General features: G+C 54.4%; 1 protein-coding gene across 11 annotated transcripts in view; it reads left to right on the forward strand.

Moving 5' to 3' along the window:
- The window catches only part of MSI2 (musashi RNA binding protein 2), a 348,681-nt gene that overhangs the window by 262,524 nt on the left and 63,864 nt on the right, over window positions 1-22,293 (forward strand). The gene's annotated exons all lie outside the window — the stretch shown is intronic.

The raw sequence follows: 22,293 nt of genomic DNA on the forward strand, positions 1-22,293 counted from the left end.
TCCGGGAGGAGGCCCGAGTGCACAGAGGGCCACTGGGTGGGGAAAAACGTGCACTTCAGATTTTTTTCTGCTTTATTATTACTTAATCACGTTCCCATTCTTTGGGACTTTCGGGGTTGAGTCAGGATGATCTATAATGTGGGGACAGCATGCAAGACAGTGATCCAAGGTTGCGATAACTCGGTGGCTGTAAGTTCAGGAGGATTTTCCCAGCCCCAAATCTTGCCTTTAGGATATGAAGCCCATAGGAGGCAGGCTGCCAAGGGCCTCATGCAGGAGAGGGTTAAATCATTCTGTTTCTAGAACTCTCTTAGCGGCTTTAATGGCTCACCTCCTAACAATTAACATCTAGCTCCAGCCTCTAACCGCCCTTCCTCCTGTTGGTGCTTGTCCCTGATAGACACCTCCGAATGCACCCTGGCTTGCTGGAAACCAGTGACCCTACTCCGGGAGGGTCCTTTCAGCTCATTCCTTCACGTTAAACTTGACCTGGACTCTCAACCCCAGGGGAGTAGCGGGGCCTGGTTACTGTAATGCCTGCTGAGTGGGAATGACACGCTTTACGCTTTACGCCAGGGCTGGCCTCCGGGAGGTGGGGAGCTGTGATGGTGTTTATTGGTGAGAGGAGAGGCTGGGAGCACACCTGGCCTGGCTGGTAATGGAGGCCGAAGAGGGTGGGGGCACAGAATTTACTGAGCCATCTTGGACTTGGGAAGACTATTTCATGTTGCAGCCTCTTTAAAAAAAAAAAAAAAAAAATTGGCGACGTGCCTGGGAGATCTTGGGTCAGGTGCAGCATCTGTTTTGCAGTAAAGCTCAGCACAGCTAGAATGGGGAGGTGAGTGGGGTGGGACGGTGGATTAGAGAGAGGAGGGAAGTAGGGCTCCTGGGACTGAGCTTAGATTTCACTGGAAAGTGTGTTAGTAACTGTTAGCATGTGCTTCTAATCACCTACTTGCCAGATGTTCCCAGAGAGGGAAGCGGAGGGGCCTGGCCTGAGAGTCCCCTGCTGGGGAACCAGTAGCTTGGAACTGCAAGTGGGCCCCAGCTTGCTTGCCAGGTGTTTGCTCCTTCCTGGAACATCTGGAGGGCGAGGCTGGAGAGCATCTCTGCTGTCTTGCTGGTGGATCCTCGAAAAGCTGGACATCTTTGTGTGTAAGGGGCCGTGACCCTCCTCATCCAGGACCTGATCCATCCCAGAGTTTACCTGGGACTGGGCCTGAAGCCCCAAAACAAGGCTTCTGGCGCTCCTGGGCCAACAAGACACCTATTTCTGGAGAGATGTGGGTTTTTCAAGAGGCTCAGAGGAGGGAGCAGCCAGAGAAACAGGCGTAGACTCAGTTCCTGACCCAATATCTGGTCTTACACGAAAAGATTCAAAATGCCTGTTGAGGTGGTGATTGTCCTAAACTCCATGCCTCACACACCTTTCGTTCAGGGCCTCTGGGTACGTCTTCCCCTGGAACCAAGGCGGCCTGGCACACGCTACCCAGCTGGTAAAGCACCCTAAGGTGCAGGCCAGGACCCCACGATGGCCGTGCGGGATGGCCAGCCCCTGGGAGCCCAGCTCGCTCTGCAGTGCCAGGTGGGGAGGGGTGTGCAGTGGGCCTGCCTGGAGAGGTGGGGGCGGCTTCCGTCTGGACCCAGCCCCTTGCCGACACGCACTCGGAACACTTACTGAGTGAACAAACCGAGAGGAAATTGTGGGACGTTCGCCTGATGGATCGTCACACATCCATTAAAGTGATGTTTACAGAGAGTTTTTAAATGACATGTGGAAATGTTGATGACATAATATTACATGAGAACAGCTATGAAACGTGTGTGTGCTGTAAATCACGTTAGAATTAGAATCAGCTGGCGAGCTCTGGGAGCATACCAATTCCCAGGCCCCACCTCGGACCAAGTAAATCCACGTGTCTGAGGGCGGGGCCTGCACGCAGGGATTTTAAAGCTCTGAGTGACTGGGAGGTGCGGCCTGGGCTGAGACTCGCTCCAATCAAAGCAGTGTCCGTGGAAGGAGAGAAGTTCTCCAAACTGTGACCAGTGGCTTTCCCTGGGGGAGTAGTTACGTTGGGCTCTAAGTCTGTGCCTCGTCATTGCTGGAATCTCCAGGGCTTTGCAGCAGCACAGGAGCTGTGACGAGAATGGGGGGCCCCACCAGCTGGTAAAGTGGGTGGTGCTGGAGACCCAGTTCAGCCCCCTCTGCGGCCCTCCCCTTCGTCCTGGTCTCGGGTCCTGGAGATGCCGTTGAACTGGGCATAGATTCCTGTGCTCTCGGTGAGGAGGCCACCATGCTTGTTCAGAATGTTCATCAAGAAAACAAGCACCCAAACGACCTATTTCGGACAAAGGGGGACCCAGCACAGTCCCCAGTGCTCCTGTTCACATGGGCATGTCCAGGTCACCAGGGCTGGGCAGCTTGGGATGCGAACTGTGCCAATGGTGGAGGTTCCCACAGCCCCGCCTGGTGGGCAGGTGGATAAGGCTTGCCTGGTCTCGCTTCGCTCGAGGGGATTTCTGGGACCGGCGAGGACAGCTGGTCAGGGCAGCAGTGACAGTCTCTCCCCTACAGATGAGGGTGAAGCGTGGGCCGCAGGGTGGGCCCGGGGCCTCCACCTGCGGTGGCTGGCGGCTGGCTCTCTCGCTGGTGAAGACGGGCAGGAGCACAGTCAGCTGTAATTGGCTGCCTCCATGATGTATTGGGCCGAGCTCAGAGTGTCTGAGCAGGAGGGCAGGGTGTTGAGCAGTTTCATTTCTGGAGCTGTGGTGGCTCTAACTAGGGATCCAGCTTTCCCCCAGCCCTGACCTCATTTCATCATTTAGCTCCAAGGAACCAGCGGCAGGAAGCCTGCCACTAACCTTTTACTGCCTGTCACCCTCGAGGAGGAGGGACGGGGCGCCCCCGGCAATGAGATTCAATCCCCCGCCAGCTTTTGCGGCTTGTTAAACCTTCTCCCTCGAATCCCAGGCTGAGTGGCCTGACAGCGACAGTGAGAGGGGACGCAAGGCTGAGGGGAGGTGGCCCCACCACCCAGGCCCGGGCGGCCTGTTTCTGGCCTCGCCTTTTCCTCAGATGCCTTTGGACAGTGGATGTCTGGCCAGCAAGACCGGGAACACCTCCTCTTGTCCTTGTCATTTGATTCACAGTGTGGCCAGTGTCAGGGCTCACCCCGTCTGTGCCTTAATGTCCTCTTGGTTTCCAATGGGAAAAATAATCCCTTTTGAGATCCTTCATTAAACGGTGTGCGGATACAGTGAAGTGACCTGTGGCCGTGGCTTTGAGAAGACAGTGGTTATAATAATATCAGTGGTTATAATAATATCAGTGATTATAATAATGGCACATCGAGAGCAAATCCTGACACTCGTTGGTTCTTTTTCTTTCTGCTTCCAGCCGGCAGGTGAGCGGCGCACACCTCATGGGAAAGACAGTACCTTCTACAGCTGGCCATGCGCCTCTAGCCCCCAGATCAGGAGAGGGCCCCAAGTGCCCATGTTCCTCCGTGTCACCTCGGCCCCTCCTCTGCCCTCGGTTTCCAGACTCCCTAAGAAGGGGGCTGTGTAGTTAGGAAAAGTAACGGTGGGTGTGGTGCTGACCGCTGCTCCACAGAGGGGGCCAGTGGCTTCTGGCCAGTGCAGGGTGGGTGACCCTGACGGGCGCACAGCAGCCTCGGGCCTCGGGCCTGGGCCTGCTGGGAGCAGGAAAGGACGTGGCATCACGGGGGAGGAGCATCACAGGTTCGGCTGAGGATCCAGCGGTTTAATCAGCAAAGCTATTTAGGTCCCGGTGTGTCTTAACTGTGAGAATTATTTTGGGCTTCGCCCTGTCCCGGAAACGTTGGTTTACTAAGCAAGAAGGTATTTGGCACCGGCGACCTGGAAAAGGGTGAGGACGAGCATAGAAGCCTCTGGATTAGAGGACTTTGCAGAGCTCCGGAGCCCACGGCTGGCGACCAGTTCTGGGGAGACCCAGCCTTGGAACTGTCCTTTAAAAGACCAATCTGTTGGCCTGTCTCCTTAAGGAAATCTTTCCTGAGTTAGAGTTTTTCTGTACGGGCTGGTCTGGGTCCGTTCTGTCACCTTGACGCGTGGCTGAGTCAGCCCTGTTCCCTCCTGGTACTTGGGCAGGTGCTGACCCAGTATTGCCTGAATCAGAAGGGCCGGCACTGGGACGGGAATGCGGGACCCTCTGGGTAGAGAGCCCTCCTTGCCCAGAGCTGGCATTTCTGCCGCAGGCTGCCACCCCCCGCACGTCAGCTCGGCGCCACACTGGGCAGCGCCTCCCCCCGCCACCCCGATTTAGAGGAGCCTGGATTTAGGTTTCTGTTGTAAACTCTATTTTTAACTAAGCTGAGCAGAGAGCTGGCGGAGGAGGCTGTAATGTAGGGGCGTTCGGTGACCTGTGCAGTGGGACAGGAGGCCTTCTCACCGGCATTGTCCTGCCAGCGTGGATGTGCCCAGAAGCTCAGCCCAAGCATCCCAGATGGGCACAGTGACCTGGGACAGAGCGTGGGCAGCGCTCCCCCTCCTCAGCGCTGGAGGCACACACCCTGCGAGATGCCAGGCAGCCTCCTGGGCGCCTCTGGGCTGGCCTCTGCCGTACTAGCCTGACCACGTGTCAGTATCTGTCTGCCCTTACCGTTGGGCGTTGGTTACTAGTTATTGTAAAACTACCGGCTTACATTTGTACTTCACAGACGCGTTGGTCGTTATCATGACCTTGTGAAGCAGTCCGAGTATTAAAAGCATGTAGTATTCATAATAACCAGGAGCTTCTGCTCATTGACCCCTGGGTATGTGCCTTGCTCTGTGCAAAGTGTTCTGTGTTATCGCATTAATAAGATGGGTAGGGGGGATGTCACCTGGATTTTCATTTTTCAAATTCATTTCTTTGACAAATTTTATGGAGCAGAAGTTCGAGGCATAGGGGATGCAGCAGTGAACAGTGCAGACTGGCATCTCAGGCCTTGATGAGGAAGCTGAGCCTATAGAGGTGGCATGAGTCACCCAAAGTGGTACCACCTGTGAGCATGGGACCAGCGATCCGTCCCCGTCACTGCAGGCCCTCAGGGCAGCCCGGCCAGGATAGCTGAGCAGTCATCCAGCTCTCCTGTGTGCAGCTTGCCCCGAGCTGTGTGAGCACCAACCCTCCTCTTTTCCTGGTTGCCCTTCTGAGGCCGATGGAGAGGAAAGCCCTGGCTCTGGGGACAGACGGACCTGGGCTGTATCCCAGCGCAGCTTCTCATGAGGAGAGGCCATGGCAGCTGACTTCACTCGGCACCAGCTTCCTTATTTATTAAATTGGGGTACTATTACCTGCCTCAGGGCAGGATGGGAGGATTAGAGGTAATGTCCATGAAAGGGCCCAGTAAGACTTGTGTACGAGATCAATGTGGTGGTTGTGATGAGAATGACAAGGACCCAATAAAAAGCAGCCGGCCGGTGGGAAAGGGTCATGGCTCATCCTGCAGGCACACCAGTCAGGAGGTGCTCTGCCCCCGCCACCTGTGCTCCCCCAGCCCTCCCAGCCCTCCTGGCCCAGCCGGACTGCTGGTCCTCAGGGAGCGCGCGTGGCCGAGGCATTAACTCCTGGCACCTCCCCAGCTTGGGCCGAGGCCTCTGCCACTGCCAGCTTCCTTCCCCGTCAAGGTTTGGTTATGTCCCTTTACAAGCCAATGAAATAGAATAAGCGGGTGCATTATACCTCCTGGCTGGCAGGAAACCAGGGGCGACGAACCAGAAGGCAAGGCCTCGGTGCATCTGCAGGAGCCTCATTGGATAGGGACATCCTCCCTCAGGGATGGGGCGTGGTCCTCTTCAGATGGATGGGGTGTGGCCCTCCTTCAGGGGGATGGAGCATGATCCTCCCTCAGGGATGGGGCATGGCCCTCCTTCAGGGGGATGGAGCATGGTCCTCCCTCAGGGATGGGGCATGGCCCTCCTTCAGGGGGATGGCACATGGTCCTCCTTCAGAGGATAGGGATGGTCCTCCCTCACGGATGGGGCATGGTCCTCCTTCAGATGGATGGGGTGTGGTCCTCCTTCAGATGGATGGGGTGTGGTCCTCATTCAGATGGATGGGGTGTGGTCCTCATTCAGATGGATGGGGTGTGGTCCTCATTCAGAGGGCTGGGGTGTGGTCCTCATTCAGAGGGCTGGGGCGTGGTCCTCCTTCAGATGGATGGGGTGTGGTCCTCATTCAGATGGATGGGGTGTGGTCCTCATTCAGATGGATGGGGTGTGGTCCTCCTTCAGATGGATGGGGTGTGGTCCTCATTCAGATGGATGGGGTGTGGTCCTCCTTCAGATGGATGGGGTGTGGTCCTCCTTCAGATGGATGGGGTGTGGTCCTCATTCAGATGGATGGGGTGTGGTCCTCATTCAGATGGATGGGGCGTGGAGAAGGGTGGCTGAACCAATCCCCAGTCCCAGGTGAAGAATGCTGTTCTGGGTCATCTGCCCCCTGCGGAGCCTCCAGTGGCATCTCAGCCTGTCCTGGGAGATGCCCATCCTGGAAGGAAAGGCTGGATACGTGGTAGGGCCCAGGGTTCAGGCCCAACAGTGACGGGCGGCACTGGGTAGGGTGAAGGGCGAGGGTCTCTCTCTGAGCCTGTGCTCTGTCCCAGCTCCTGTCTTCTGCCAAGTACAGCGGAGCTTCTGGCTTATCAGTAGAGATGAGCAGGGCAGACCTCCCTCCCAGCCTTCAAAGACACAGAAATTTGTCATTTGTTTGAAAAAGAGCCCCAGCAGGAGCAGATTCCTGACCTACCGGCCTTTGCTGTCCCCTCTGAGGCAGCTCATTCAAACAGAAACTAGGATCAGTGGGCACGACAGGCCAGGGGCCAGTGTCTGGTCACTGCGCTCATCACAAGTGGGTCTTGCCCAGTGATGACATGCCCCCACCATCTCATTCCAGCCCCAGGGAGACCGCTCAGCAGTGCCCCAGGAGGAGTCCTTACGCATTCCGTCCCTTAGCTCCGGTCTCTCCAGGAAATCCTGGCTTAGTGACCAGCTAGTTACCGCCATACGTGATATGTGCTAGACAAGCAAGGGGAAGAACGAAACAAAAAGTAAGGAAAGGCAGCTCCAATCCTGTGAGATGGTAGGAGGAGCCCCTGCCTGCTAGAGATGATTAAGAAATAAAGGAAAAGCCTTTCTTGGAGTCGTCAGCCCAAAGGGGAAGTCGGCTTTGTTTACGAAAAAGAGTTATAACTGAAGCTGCTCGGAGCACAGCAGTGACTGGAGTGAGCTGCCTCATTTGCGAGTGGCCATGCTTCTGCCCCTTCCTCGGTCACTGGTGCTCCAGAGGCCTGTTGATGACGCCAACTCCTCCCACCCAAAGCTCTGCAAAAACAGCCAAGTGTTCAGCAAAGTAAGAAGCCTGGCTTTCCTTCCTCGCTCCCTTCGCCTCCCCTTGTGGAGAAATCCCATTATCTGGGAGAATGATTGTGAAACTCCAGTCTGTCTGCAGCCGAGCTGTGGGCGGTCCTCCCCCCTCCTCCGCCACCCTGGTCCCCTTTTCTGTCTGCAGGGGGAGGACGGATATCTATATATTAAAGCTTTAAGGATCTATAAATCTGAGTTGATTCTCTGCTGGTGACAGCCCAGGCTCTTCCCCACAACGTCTGACATGATCTAATGGGTTTACAGTTGTTTGAGCGCTTCTCCGAAGCAAACGAAAGCTCTCGGTGAGGGTACGCGTGAAATGGCACTGTATGTTCCGGGCCCCTCGGCAAAGCCGGAGGCTCATCCTCCAATTATCCACCCCTTGCTCCAGCCACCGGAGGATGCGGAGCGCCGCCGAAGGAGCCGCACAGACCGCTCCTGCCATCCTGGCCTCCCCGCCCGAGCGGTGCCAGGACGCTGGGGCAGGACTCGCTCCCAGCTGTGTTCATTTTGCCAGGGAAGCCTGAGACTAATTGGGAACAGAAGGGAGGCCCAGGGGATGAGGACAGGGGATGAGAGAGAGGGAGGGTCTCACCAAGGTAGATGAGTGACAAATACTTGCTTGTAGCAAAACAAGAGTCAAAACAAGAGAGACTCCTAACGAGAGCTCTGGGCGCTTCGTGCCTCCAGCTCTCAGGGGCCAGCAGTGTGGGCTGGTGTGATTAGTTGCCTTGCTTCTTGGCACAAGACCAATCCCTCTTTTCAATATCAAGTTTCATAAGCGTGGAACAATAACACATCATTATAAACCCTTTGGGACTGGTGGTGGGTGGTGGCAGGGGTGTTTTCCTTCTCTCGGATAAATCCATCTTTTCAGGGCAGGTACGTTTTCCCGTTGTAAATAGAGGATGGCAGGGGACAGATTGTGTCTCGGAAACTTGCCGTATTGTTAATCTGTTATTAGGCAAAAGTCTTAACACCAGGCTGGGTGCTCCGAGGGCTCATTGTGAGCTGGGGATGGAATTATGCATCATGAATAAAAACCGCTGTCAACATGCATTGGTTTCAAAACATTAGAGCATATGGTATGTGATTATCTGTATTGTCAAGTGCAATAAAGTAAATTTGGATATAATAAAGAATGTAATATTTTAGAAATTTGGTAATAAACTAAGGGAGGGATGACAGCTGAGGTTCTTTAAGGCCCCAGACACAAATAAATTGAAGTTGCGGGTCTCTGCAGCCACGCGGCGGAACGGTCACAACACGGCTGTCTGCGCGCTGTGATTCCCAAGTCAGGAGAAGCCGCTCGGTCCCCCGCCCACGTTCCCCCCGAGAACCGGGGGACGCTGGGCCTTGCGTTTGGCAGCAGGAGGGGGCGCTGGCTCCTGGTAGAGAGCCAGCCCTGGCCTTCCTTCCTGGACTGGAGGTGTGCCCTGTGGCGTGTCCACTGTTCTGGGCAGGTGTCAGGCCGAGCCATGCTGAGGACCCTTCTCCCCTGGGGGAGTCCCATCTCAGCGACTCTCCAGCTCTCTCTGCCCCCGTTTGGTGAGTGGGGAAGGTGATGCTAGAAGCATCCTCTTTCTGGAGCTCCCATCCCACAGTCAGTTTATTACCTCAATGCAGCATGTCAAACTAAGTGAAAAAAACGGATCTGCAGGGGGCTCAAACACTGCAGCGTCCGATTTGGGCCAGGAGCTGTGCTGAGCTTCATGTGTATTGTCTTGTTTAAATGCTCTACAATCCTAAAATGTTATCCCCATTTGATGGATGAGAAAACTGAGGCACGGAGGGATATCACACTGCTGATCAGTGGTGGGACTGGGATTATATTATAGCCCGTGTCTGCACCCAAAGCCCAGACGCTCTTCATTCTCAACCCACAAATAATAACCCACACGTCCGAAGGCCTCACCGCAGGAAACCTTTCATTTACTAAGCAAGCTAGGGGCTTGAAAGAATGTTCCAGAAAAAAAAAAATGCAACTAGGTGATTTCTCTTTCTTTCCGCTTGGGCCTGGCAGAGGCTGGTCTGCACTTATGATGTTTTTGCTTTTCCCTTAGCTTTGATTTTTGTGCCCTGACTCCAGCTAGGTGAGCTCATTCACCACCACCCTCGCAGTTTGCCTCAGTCCTGCCCTCATCTCCCTCGGGGGGGCGGGGGGGGGGCTCCTGCCCCAGGCGAAGTCTGTGGATGGAGGCTGAGGCAGACTCTGTTTGCTTTTCCTGACTTTTATGTTTCTGACCCAGCTTCACCTTGACCCCTGGCTTCTGACTTCTGGACTGGCCTTGACCCCCAGCTTCCAGGAAACCCCAGTGTAGCCCTGCCTGCCCCCTTGCTTCACCCCTGGCTGCCGTGGTCTCCTGTGCCGCCCAGCCAGGCAGACCGTTCATCACTAAGCGTGAAGAATCGGGAGCACCATCATCGGCCCGGCTAAAGCAATTTGGATGGCTGGGAAGACAGTCCGTCCATTTCATGCCTGGGTACCTCTGTAATTCCTAGAACGGGGTGGGCAGAGCTTTGAATAAACCCCTCTGGCCTAGGGATCGTGTGACCCGGTTTCCATTGGAGATGACAGCAAGGTGAGTCCAGATTCACTTCCCAATTGCTTGGCTTTGGCACCTGGACAGACCCCGCTAGAGCCCATCCCGCTGCAGCCAACATTTATTGATATTGAAATTATTTGCAAGTCTCAGCTGGCAGCCCACTTATTCCAAGCATATCAGACACAAAATCCTTATATGAGAACCACAGGTTTGTGCAGGGGTGATCACGGGAGCGTGCATTATCTCATTTAATCCTCGCGGCAGCCCTGGGAGGTCAGCACTTTTTACTCCTGGTCTCAGGTGCAGGCACAGGATCAGGGAGGTTAATGGCCAGCCCCACATCACACAGCCAGGGTTTCAGCCACATCCTCCGGCTCAAAGCTCCCCGGGGCCCACGGAGTCCCCCTGCTCTGCCTTAGAGGAACGTGCTTCTCTTCCTCTTCCACCCACACCCTCCCACACCTGCCCTTCCCAACAGGCTGCACCGAGTGACTTCAGATCTTAGCATAATTTCCTTTGGGCAAAACAGACCTGAGTCCCTGCCTCTTGAGTTTCTCCTAGACATGCGGGTGGAGCCTGCAGAGGGCGGAGGCGGGGACACACGGAGCGCGTCTGCCCTTGCTGGAACGTCTCAGGGTTGCCCACTGACCACCCCCCCGCCCGCCGAAGAGCTGAATGTTCCTAATGATCTATGAACGTATTAATCCTACTTTTCTGTTAATTAACAATACGATAAAACCGGCATTTCATATGTCGTCGCTTAACACATGTTTTAGCAATTATGTACTTAGTGGTTTGGATTCAGAATGCTAATAGAATAAAATTTTAATGAAGATACGATGCTCTGAAAAATGTATTGAGAAGAGTTCAGGTGTCGCTGCCATTAATGTGTAGGAGGCAGAGGTTTGAAGGGTGGACCCCCGCCCCCCAAAAAGTGCCTTCTTATCACTCTGTGCACTGACCTGGGGGGCCCAGGAGACCCTGGAATCGGCTGGCTCTTGACCCCCATGAACATCCCACCCATAGGCCCCAAGGAGTCAGCAGATCTCCACACCATCTGGCAGCCACAGAAGGACCTGCTTACTCGCACCCTGTCCTCTCGCACTTCGTAGTCTCTGACAAAAAGACTTTAGAACCAGAGGTCCGGACCCACGGCCACGCCTCCTTCCAGAGCAGGAATCTCCAAGACCTTTTAATTGTGTGTGGGGGGGAATGAACCCCCCCCCAATATATCTTGTCTGATTTTCAATTTCTATACATGTACACTGTGTCAGTAGATCATGTTTATTATAAGACCTGTATAACTATAGGGTGTCCCAAAATTCACGCAAGATTTGCAATTGAATTGAATTGCAAATCTTGCGTGAATTTTGGGACACCCTATAGGAATACAGGTGGGTGGGATACATTTAAAATAAGCCATGTTTAGGCTTTTATTTGTTAATATTTTTAGTGAGAGTAATGTGATCGGATGTGCTCCTAAAGAATCTTGACTTGACCCTTTGTGGTCCAGCTCTGAAGTCTGGATTCTACGACTCACTTATTTTGATCCTTGGTTTCGGTCCCGTCTTACTGAAAACTACGCCCCCAGGACACACAGGGCTCAGGGAAAGAGGCACACCCACTCTGCTGGCTGAATCAGGGTACTAATTTCTCAGCCCCATCCTCCAATTATGCAAAGGATTTTGTTGAAATTCAGCTTATTAAATTTCCATGTGCCCTGATGTCAATCAGCTCTTCGTGCACACTAATCAAGTGCTGCATTTTTATGTTTTTTAACAAATGGGTTCAAAATCCATTGAAATGTTCATTTTTTTAAAATTGAGTTTCATAGTTCTGTTTCCAAGTTTCAAATGTATGCAGATACAAGAGCTTTCGTAGGAAATCCAGTTACATCGGTTTTAACAACAAAATCACAGAACAATAGAAATGTTTTGGGAACGTGTGTTTCCCGAGTGCTTTCTCATATAGCAGACGTTCCTGTGGAAACGAGGGTCTTTCTCCTTCTCGTGGCTGCCCCATCGGATCAGAACACGTTTTGGGGGCGTGTTGTGGCCGGAGGAGGCCTCCTTGGAACATGGTCAACTTGCCATTTTCTGACCCGGGCATGTGCTCACGTCATTAGATTACCTGCAGGCGAGGTTGTCTGCGCGGCGCCCGTTCTGTGAGGGTTCCTTTACTTAAAGCCAAATCACGTCACCTGTGCATTGGTTTACTGGCCCCACGTCAGCAGCGCTCCGTACCAGCCCTGCTTGCAGCGGGTGAGTGAAGGCGGTGCCCTGCTGGCTGCTCCCCCTGTGGCATTTCCTCCCCTCAGAGGTCTGTAAGCCACCCTCTCAGACCAGTGTCTGTCTGACGTACGGTCATGTGAGGCCACCAGGACCATTCAGTCCACATATTAACTGTGAGTGAAGCTGAAATTATTGTGGATGAAAAACAAAAATTAGACGTTATACTTTTTTCCCCTTTCCTAGTGTTTCTTAACCCTAACTGTACATCTGAATCACGGGAGACTTTCAAACAGACAGGTGCCGGGGTGCTGCCTCAGACCTCACTCAGTTCTGAGGGTGGAGTGCAGGATGGCATTTTAAAAATGTGTCCTCATGGGTTCCGACCAGTGCTTCTTACATTTTAATTTGATAAAAATCACCTGGGGAAGGTGTCAGACGTGCGATTCTGGCTCAGGAGGTCCGGGGTTGGGCCCGAGACTCTGCATTTCCAGTAAGTTCGCCGGCAGTGCTGTTGTTACTGCTTGGTGAAACGCCCTGAGTGGGCAGTCTGTGGGCTGTGTTGCCCCCGGCCCCTGCTTCTGCATCCTCTTCCTCCCTCCCCTACCCCGGACATTATCTGGGAGCTGAAGAGCTAGCTCTCGGCAGAGCTGCCGCCCCCACCAGGCTGCCCGGGCTGCTGGTTTCAGCTTCTCGGAGAGATCTGGCCTCCAGATGTTAAGCACAGCTCCTTTTACAGCCCAGAAAATAAAATAAAATAAAACAGGCCACCCTCCCATGTGAATAAGCGTGTGTCTCCTGCAGGGGCACCTTGATGGGCCACCCCCCCCCCCGACTCCGGGTGGGCCTGACGCGGGCGGGCGGGCTGGAGTCACTGGAGTCACGATGCCCGCCTGCCCCGATGACGCGGAACAGACCCCCCTGCAGGGAGCGCGGAGGGGGGCCGGCAGGGTGGGCGTCCAGCCAGGGCCCTGTCAGTGGGGACTATTCTGAAACCAGACCTCATCATAAAAGTCATATAATTTGTGGCAGTGCTGAAAGCCTGCTTCCAAGTGGTGGTTTTTTGATGGAGTTTTGGAACCTTATCTGAGGCCAGCAACCGATGCGAGAACTTGTTAGAGGGAAGGCAGGTGGGCGTCTGGAGACGACTGCCGGTGAGGCTGTGGTTTCTGAGGGGTTCCCTCTCCATACAGGGTGAGCCTCTTCACCTTCCCCCCTCGTTTCCCTGTCCCCTTCACGTTCCCTCTTCAGGGGGTTCCAGGGAACCCCCTTTAGAACAGGGGCCTGTGGCTTTTCCCTCCGCAGCCCGACGGCAGGTTCCCAGCCCCGAGCAGCCGCCGGAGCCGCCGCTGTGCGCCAGTGGTTAGATGAGGCCAGGGTGGCCACACCTGCCCAGCCCGCGCAGGGCCTGGGGCTCAAGGACCAGTGCATGATCTTGGTTTTCACCCAAGAGGAAGCACAGTCTGGTCTTTTTAAGGGACAACACTGCCTGGGAACTTACCTGAATCTTGTTCCCCGTGATAGTTGGTAAGGCACCATGGCATCACTTTGACATCAAATCCATTCTCATAGTAAAGCTCCAGGCAGAGGGTGAGGTAAGCGTGTGTGGACCTGGAGGTTGGGGTAGGGAAGAGGCCATAAAGAGTCCCATTTGATGGGTGGCAGAGGGTAGCTAACCCCCCATGAGTGTTTTCAAGCGATCCTCCTGTCCGGTGAGGTTGACTTCTGCCCCACAAAGGCGGATGCTGGGGGTCCGAGTGGTTCCGGAACTTGCTCGGTCACATAGCCAGTGGTTGCTGGCTCAAGTCCAAGCCCGCTCTCCAAAGCTCACCTCAGCAGGGCACTGAGGCCAAGGGAGACTTGCTCTTCCCTTCAGGCTGCCCACTTTGCGGGTGGGGCTGGAGAGTGAGTGTCAGGAAAGGTGACAGATTTGAAACCCACTCTCTGGGGAGAGAGCCTGGGGTGACCAACCCCAGTGCCCACCTCTGCAGAGTCCAGCTCCCAGCCGGTGCCCTGTCTCCCCTGAGCTCAGAAAGCCCCGGGACCTAGTAGAAGCTTTAAAGGACACGCTCCTGCCCAGGCTCTGAGGTTTGCAGGGCCGCGGCGGAGGCAGTGTCCTCGTGCCCTTGCTCCAGCTGCGTGCACGACCTCAGCCTCTGCCGCCCCGCTGGGCGCGCGCCGCGGCCCTGGCACCTTCTGCCGGGGTCCTGATCCGAGCCAGTTGTCTAGCGATTTAATTTGGTGAATTTACCACCGCGTCCCAGAGTTTATATTGGCACTTAACAGCAGTAATATGTGTCTCTCTCGCCAAGAACTGACTATTTTCCCGACCAAGATGGAACACCGTGCACAAAAAATAGGTTTGTGAACTAATCTGCTGCCCTGACAAGTGTCATTCACAGAATCGCTGCTACGGAGCGTCCTCAGAATGAAATGAGGTTGGGGTTGTCTGGCCCGGATCACAGGTGTTTTTTCCCCCTCAGTTAACAAGGCTCTGGGATGAGACGGCCTTTTCCTTGCAGCCACCGGCGCCTTCAAATCGCATCATCAGTATTCATGGCAGATTTCTCTCTTAGAAAAATAGTTGGGGATGGTTGGAGGTCTTTCTCTCTCCCCCTCCACAGCGACGCCCCTCAGTGACTCTCTTTCCCTCGCTTCCTCTCTCTCCCTTTTCCTTTCTCTCCTCCCTCTCTTCCTTCCTGGGTGGCTTTTTCAGAACCCCCACCCTGTCGTAGGGCTCTCTATATACTCATCTGATTTCACAGACCAGGAGGTGCCGCCCATCAGTGTAAAAAAAAAAAAGTCTCCCACCTCCTGAATAACTGTTTGGAATTCTAAAATAAAACCGAATTGCTTTTGCATAAGGGTTTGTTACAGGTAAACCACTAATACTTCTGGGAGCAGAAGCAAAATCAGTCATTTACACTTTAGTGAGAACTGGTTTCTGATCCCTCCCTGAGCCTGCGATAGAGAGCATCCTCTTTGCCCCCCTCCCCCGTGTCCCCCTACTGTGGGTGAGGGTGGCCTGTGGGTCTGAGAGATCCAGCTTTCCAAGAAGGGATATCTGGGGCTTCTTACAACAGCCTTAGTTTCCCCTTCATGTGGAATGTTCTGGATTATTTATTTATTTATTTATTTATTTATTTATTACCAGATCACTTCTACTCTGCTTGTCCTGAATTGGGAAGCAGAGAGCAGCGTCAGGCTTGGGTGGGCATCAGCCTCACCAGAGAGCTGGTGAAAGTGCAGAAGGCTGGGTCACGTCCTGGAGCCCACACTAGAGGCAGGTAGAGCCCAGGGACCTGCATTTTAAACCGAGGGGGGGCACACCGAGAGACACTGGCTTAGGACCACACTGCACTTCCACCCCAGCCGGGTTTGTGGTCAAACCTCCAGAAATGGCCCTGAGGCTGTGGTGGCCACGTGAAAAAATCACTGGCCACTAAAGCCTTCATGACACGTTCGCTGACTCACGGCCGGCATCTGACTTGTAGAAGGTTGGTGCTCACACTTCAAGGTCGGTGGTGGCAGCTAGAGCATCCGTGGGCTAAAAAGGAAGGAAAGGCACCTTTCCAGTGAGAAATTGGCTCCCCTCTGGCAAATGCCGCCAACGTAGCTTCATATTAATTTAGGGAATTCGGTCTTGAGCAGTAGATTGGAAATCTGATAGTGTCATTTCTGTTATCTGATTCCCCATGCACCTGAGATTGCTCCCTTCCCCGGCCCCCACTCTCCCCGGCCCCCAAGGGCGGCTGGAGAGGCGCAGGTGCAGGCCGGCTCTCCCAGTCACTCTCCCCTCCTGACTGAGTGGTGTGCGGGGGGGAAAAAGGAGACCCACGTCGATTCGCACCGACCTGTGCCTCGCCTGCGCCAGCCGCTTGTAATTCCCACAGCCCCAGCCAGCCCTGCAAGGCAGAAAGAAATATGACCAGGCAAGTTGAGAAAATAAATTAAACTAAGTGTCAACTTTTCTTGTTTCTCTCCTCATTATTAAGAGATGGAACGGGGCTCGTTTATCAAGCAGGGGGAGAAATTAATTGACACGGCTTTAATATCATGATGTCTGGCATGTCTGGTCACATTCCTTCATTTTTTGGAAAGGCATTTTATTATAGTTTACAGCAACCAGCTGCCAAGCTACTGGTGTAAACGAGGAAGCAGGTGCATGAGTGATGGCACGGTGGAGGGGCTGCAGTGCCACCCTGAAGGGGACATGGAGGGAGGAAAGGCCAGGCCAGGAAGGGCCCAGGAAGAGGCCGCTTGTTGGCTCAGAGTCAGGGAGGAAGGAAGGTGCGGGGAGGAGAGAGGGGGTGACCTCTGCAGACCCCCGGAATCCATCCCGGGGTGGTTCACTGGCCCCGGCGAGAGCGGCAGCTAGCGGCTGCCTCGGAGGGCCTCCTGACCCGCGTGTCTGTCTCTGACCAGCCCCTGAGCTGAGTCCTGCGTGTGCCACGGGTCAGCCTGCCCGCCCCGGTCTCTGTTCTTCATAAGCCGAGGGCGTAGTGCTTCTCTGTTCACCCCTCCAGCGCAGCCGACTCGTTACAGAGCCCGTTCGCTGCGAGAAGCCGCTAGCATCACGCTTGCTGCCAGCCCCATTGCAGGCACCCTGGCCCTCCCCTCCCCCCCATGCCCGTCCCAGGCGAGGCTGGCTGAGGAGGTGCCCTCGTGGTTTTCTTTATAAAAGTAGTTTCTGCTGTGTGCCTGAGAAACCTCAGTGTCCCCTCACTGCCTTTCTCTCCAGGGACTCAGGGCCATCGGGCGCAGGGAAGCAGCACTCAGCTGGCATAGACGAGCACGTCTCCTCCGCACTGTCTCCTTCTCCCGGGTCAGTGGGGTGGGGGGCTGTCCCCCACTGTGTAGAGGTTCTCGTAGGGACGTGACGGGGCAGGGTCTAGAGCAGCCGTGGGCAAACTACGGCCCGCCGGCCCGGTCCGGCCCGTTTGAAATGAATAAAACTAAAAAAAAAAAAAAAGACCATACCCTTTTATGTAATGATGTTTACTTTGAATTTATATTAGTTCACACAAACACTCCATCCATGCTTTTGTTCCGGCCCTCCGGTCTAGTTTAAGAACCCATTGTGGCCCTCGAGTCAAAAAGTTTGCCCACCCCTGGTCTAGAGCCAGGTGCGAGACGCGTGTAGAGTCCGGAAGACACTGTCATGTGAAGACGGTGGACAGTGGTGGAAAGAGCATAGGCTCCCTCTCCCACCCCCCGCCTGGCCTCAGTTCTTCAATCTGTGAAGTGGGCCAGTCATTCCTGCTGCACAGGGGAGACGAAGACTGAGTTAAAGAACAGCTGCTCAGTACATGCACATATGCTCTCTTTTCAGAATGGTTATTAGAATGCGACCTAGGAGCTCCAGTGGCGCAATTGGTTAGCGCGTGGTACTTATAAGAATGCGACCTGATAATAACCAACTGCCTGGGGATACTGGACGTTAGAAATAATAACGGGAGGCACCGTGCGTGGCTTGGTGGGAAACGGGATTCTCACGTACCAAAGTCCAGGTTACCGTTCGGGCCTGGAGGCAGACATAGCGGGGACTGTGGCCCCATCGCTGGCCCAGGGTCTAGCGTCTGAAGATGCTCGGGAGCTCTGACTGGCAGCTCACACCGGACTTCACTGAGTGCAGGGAGCGTGCGCTGAGTCTCCCAGAGCGGCCGGCCGCAGTCGGAGACACGCCGTCCCTTTTGGGGAGCCAGCTTGTTTTGTTCTCAGAACCAATCAATCTTCTATGAGTTCTATTTTTAGGGCGAATCCAGGGCATGTGAAGCCACCCATCCCACTGTGCTCACCTCTGTCCTTCTGGTCGGAGGGGCCTGCAGGGTGGGGTCTGAGACCTTCCCCACCCAGGGTTCCAGGAAGACCCTTCAGGCAGCGGAAGCCCGCCGTAGCCCAGAGAGGGGGCTCCGTTACGCTCTGAGCTGGGGATGGCGGCTCCCTGAGTTGGAATGCCGACTATCAGACGCGCACTGAGGGTCGACTGTGACGAAGCCCACAGACCCCCATGCCCCAGGGCCGCTCTGAGCCACGGGGCCACCAAACCTGTCTTATGGAGCCAAGAAAGCCTCTGAGGTCCTGCTCTGGCTTCGCGGCCACGTGTCACGGCTTGCAGGTCACTCAACTGTGCTGAGCAGTTCAGCAAAATGGTGAGGGCAGAGGCCGCCCCGCCTCGCACAGGGTCACCTTGGGGGCCAGGTAGGATGATTGATGCAGGGGAAACACGGTGAAACCAGAGAGCACTCCCCACCCCAAACCCACGTCTCTCATGTTTACCCCGGAAGCGGCCCACAGGTGCTGCCCCGCCCTTCAGCACTGAGTTATTCACGGGAAGAGGAGGCTGCCTGAGTTAGAAATATGCTAGCACCCCCCATCCTTAAATTCCTCGTGGGCACAGTCAGAATCCGCTCAACAAGCCGGGTGCGTGTTATTCCCCTCACTTTCCCCCCATTAACCAAGTGTGTTAACTCAGGCTTTGCATTGATTTTCACTGAGGATGCATTAGGCGCTGCTCAATGCCTATTAGTGTTCATTGACCTATATGATAAGAGAAGAAAATTATTTTTGAGGCGAGGAGGAAGCCGTTCCCATCTCTCCCTCCCTGACCTAAAAAAGAATTTTTTGTAAATTAACTGCCGGATGTTCCTCAGCGACTGCCTTTGGAGCAGGTCATTTTAATTTTGAGGTACCTTGTTTTCAGATATCTATTCTCTTCTCTGTGCCTGTGTGGGCGTGTTTATAGCTTTGTATTATTCAGATGAATATTCAGTGTTGTTCATTTGAATAAAAGAGAGAGAAAGGATTGGACTGTTAAATGCTTATCTCTTAAATAGAGCGTACTGCTAGCTTCATTCAGGAGAATGATGTAGAATTTCGTTTTTAAATGCTCCCTATCAGCTGGTACCCTGAGCAGTTGGGGTACCAGTTGACAGGAGTGGGGGTGTTCACAGGGACCCCAGAGGGCCCGGGTGGAGGGTGAGCTCGTGGAGATGCACCGTAGATCCAAGTCCTTCCTTGGCCGGGACCGGAGCAGGACCGCCTGTCCCCTGCTCCTCTGCCCGGCTCCTCCTGCTCCTTCCAGAGGCCCAGAGAGGCGACGGGAGTCTCCAGGGGCACATGGCTTATTGTTTGCCGCTTTTGAGTGAGAATAATTATGCATTTCTCTTAACCGGCTGCTACACCGCAGTCTCGCAGGCTTCCCTAAGCCCCGTTTCGGAGTCTCTGTGGGGCTCTCTTTTGGGGAAACAGGAGGGAAATAATGAGTCCTCCCTGCCCCTGGTCAGGAAGGCTCCCCCACACATTGTCCGGGAGACCACGGTGCCTTGAGAACATGGTGCTGAGGGAGACAGACCAGCGGCAGGAGGACACATACTGTCGGATCCCACTTACCTGAGGTACCCATAGGCAAATCCACAGAGACAGGCAGCAGAGCAGAGGTTACCGGGGACCAAGGGAGTGGGAATGGGGAGTTATTGCTTAATGGGGACGGTTTCAGTTGGTGGGAAAGTTCTGGAAATGGGTGTTGGTGATGGCTGCACAATAGCGTACTAAACTGTACACTTAAAATGGAAAAAATAGTGAATTTTGTTATGTATATTTCACCCAATAGAAAATTTTCAAAAAATCAGACATTGATGCCAAAAAGGGATTTTTCCCACCTACCACCCTACCCCTCCCAGATTCCTGGCCTCATTGTTTTTGTTTTGCCTCTCACACCTCGGTTTAATTTATTTGGTTTAATTTATTGTTCATCGCTGGGTTACTGTTCCATTGTAAGTGATAAGGCACCTGTGAGATAGAAATGATCGTACGTTAACGAGTAACATTTATTGATAACTGTTTCTTTGGTTTCTCCAAATGGAATAAATAAATATCTTAGACATAATCAAGTTTGCTTTCTTTGTTTGGGCCAAACAGACAGGGATGTTAAAATGATAGAGATCTTTAAAATACTGCCAGTGAGTCCCGACATCACTGAGCCGGTATGCATCCGAGGCGTTCTCCTTTGATCACGAAAATCAGTTTTGTGATCCTCGAATTTTGAGCCTGTGGCTTAGGGAAGGGACCCGAGGGAGAATATCGGAGTCAGAATTTGAAATGATGCCCCGAGTCCTGCCCCGCTTTCCCGGTGCACAGTCTGCATTCTAATCCCTGTCTCCTAGCTCCGCACGCCTCTTCCTGTCCCCAGGCGCTGGCGCAGAGTGGGAGCTTGGGGCAGTGGGAGTCCTGAATGGGGTTGGGCCTGGAGCTGGGGCAGCGATTTATTTGCACAGCAGGCCAGGAAGGCGTGGGTCGCAGCAAAAAGACACTTCCATGGCAGTGAACTCAGCTCCTGACCCCTGTGGCGACTTGCCTTACCTCGCCTCTCCCAGCTCCTGGTGGCTCGGGCATTCCTTGGCTTGTGGCTGCACCCCTCCAATCTCTGCTCCACTCTGCGTCTCCACTCTGCTCTCCTTTCTCTTATAAGAACACCTGTCCATTGGATTTAGGACCCACCCTAAGGCCCTTAATTAAATTTTCAAAAACGCTTTTTCCAAATAAGATCACATATGTAGGTTCCAGGAGTTAGGACATGGATATATTGGGGGGAGGGGGGCAGGGGAGACTATTCAACCCATTGCACTCATCCTAATCGACAAGGACTGGCCTGCCTGGCTTGTGTAGGGATTCACAGGTTGCCTGGGCTGGGGTCCAGGCTTGAGGAAAATGAGTCCGGAATGACCCACCCCCAGGCCAGAGTGAGGGTCGTGAGGGAGGAGGAGGTCTGGATAGAGGAGGTGCTCTCCGTGAGTGGGAACCTCCGACGTGTGCCTTTCAGGGGGAAGTTGTCTTGCTGATCGCGGCCTCCTCCACGCGCAGGCTCGCGTTCGGCCAGGTTCACATCTCCGGAGAGGAGAGCGTCTCCCTGTGTTCGAGCTGCTTTTACAGAGTTCGTCAGACAGGGAGGCTTGTGCACCACAGAGTGTGTTTCTCACGGTTCTGGAGGCTGGGAGGCCACGGTCGGGGTGCCAGCTCGGTCGAGTTTTGGTGAAGGCTTGCTTCCTGGTTACAAACAGCCATCTCCTTGGCGTCTCCTCCACATCTTTTCACCAGGGCCCTCCCATGGTGCCCTGAATGTCTCCTAAAGGCCCTCAGCACCTTTACACTGGGGGTTGAGATGTCAACCTATGAACTTGCAGGAAGGGGACCCACACATTCAGCCCGTAGCAGAGAGCCCTGCAAATCCTGACTTGGGTTGTGACTCAAGGTGTGGGACCCAGTGTCCAGGCTCACCACCATAATCTGCCAGTGCAGGACCCCAGGCTCAGAGGCGACACGTCGGTTGGAAGCCAAAGCCGAGTCAGAGCTGGAACCCAGGCCCCCCGCCTCCCCATCAGGGTCTGTGTGCTCTGCCTGTTGGCACTGACATTGCTGCTGCGTTTCATCGAGGTGGGGTGCCATCCTGCAAGCAGGTCCGTGTGCTAGAGCAGCGCCTGCCAGCGGGGTCACAGATGGGGCTGCGTGCTGGAGACCCTGTCGGGGGCAGGAAGAGAAGAAAGCGAGGGGCGGGAGGGCAGCAAGAGGAACTCGGGATGCTGAGCGGTGGTCGCCTGCCAAAATTCCCCAGTTCGGCTCGTCTAGCAAAGGCGGTCTCCAGCCGAGAGTATTCAGCGGATAGCCGACAGGCTGACAGCAGGCATCAAACAGTCTTAAACTGCCCCAAACCTGTAGCGCGTTTGAAGCAGCAGTAGAAAAAGGATGCCTGCGCAGAACAGAGGCCTGAAACTTTTAATAGTTTCTTCCAGGCCCCAGGATGTCCTGATGAGGTATTAGAGGAAGTAATTCAGGAAGAAAAGGACAAATAACGGTCTCGGTCTGGAGGCCGACCAGAGGGCTGGCCATTCCAGCAGAAAGGGCAAGCGTGGCCCCGCGGTGAGCCCGCCGCTGTGGGCTGCCCACCAGCCGGCCACCTTGCAAATGACAGACAAGAAAATGTCTTGTCTGCTTGGGGGCAAATGGAAGCCACACAGCACCCGCCGCCTGTGGGTGAAATCGTTAACTGTTCCTCACTGTCGCCAGGGTACCAATTAGAAATCATTTCCTCCACCTCTGGGGGTCCCTCCCAGGGATCTGCACCCCCGGCTCCC

The sequence above is a fragment of the Myotis daubentonii genome, chromosome 16 (genome assembly GCF_963259705.1).
Source record: "Myotis daubentonii chromosome 16, mMyoDau2.1, whole genome shotgun sequence".
In the NCBI taxonomy this organism is placed as follows: Eukaryota; Metazoa; Chordata; class Mammalia; order Chiroptera; family Vespertilionidae; genus Myotis; species Myotis daubentonii.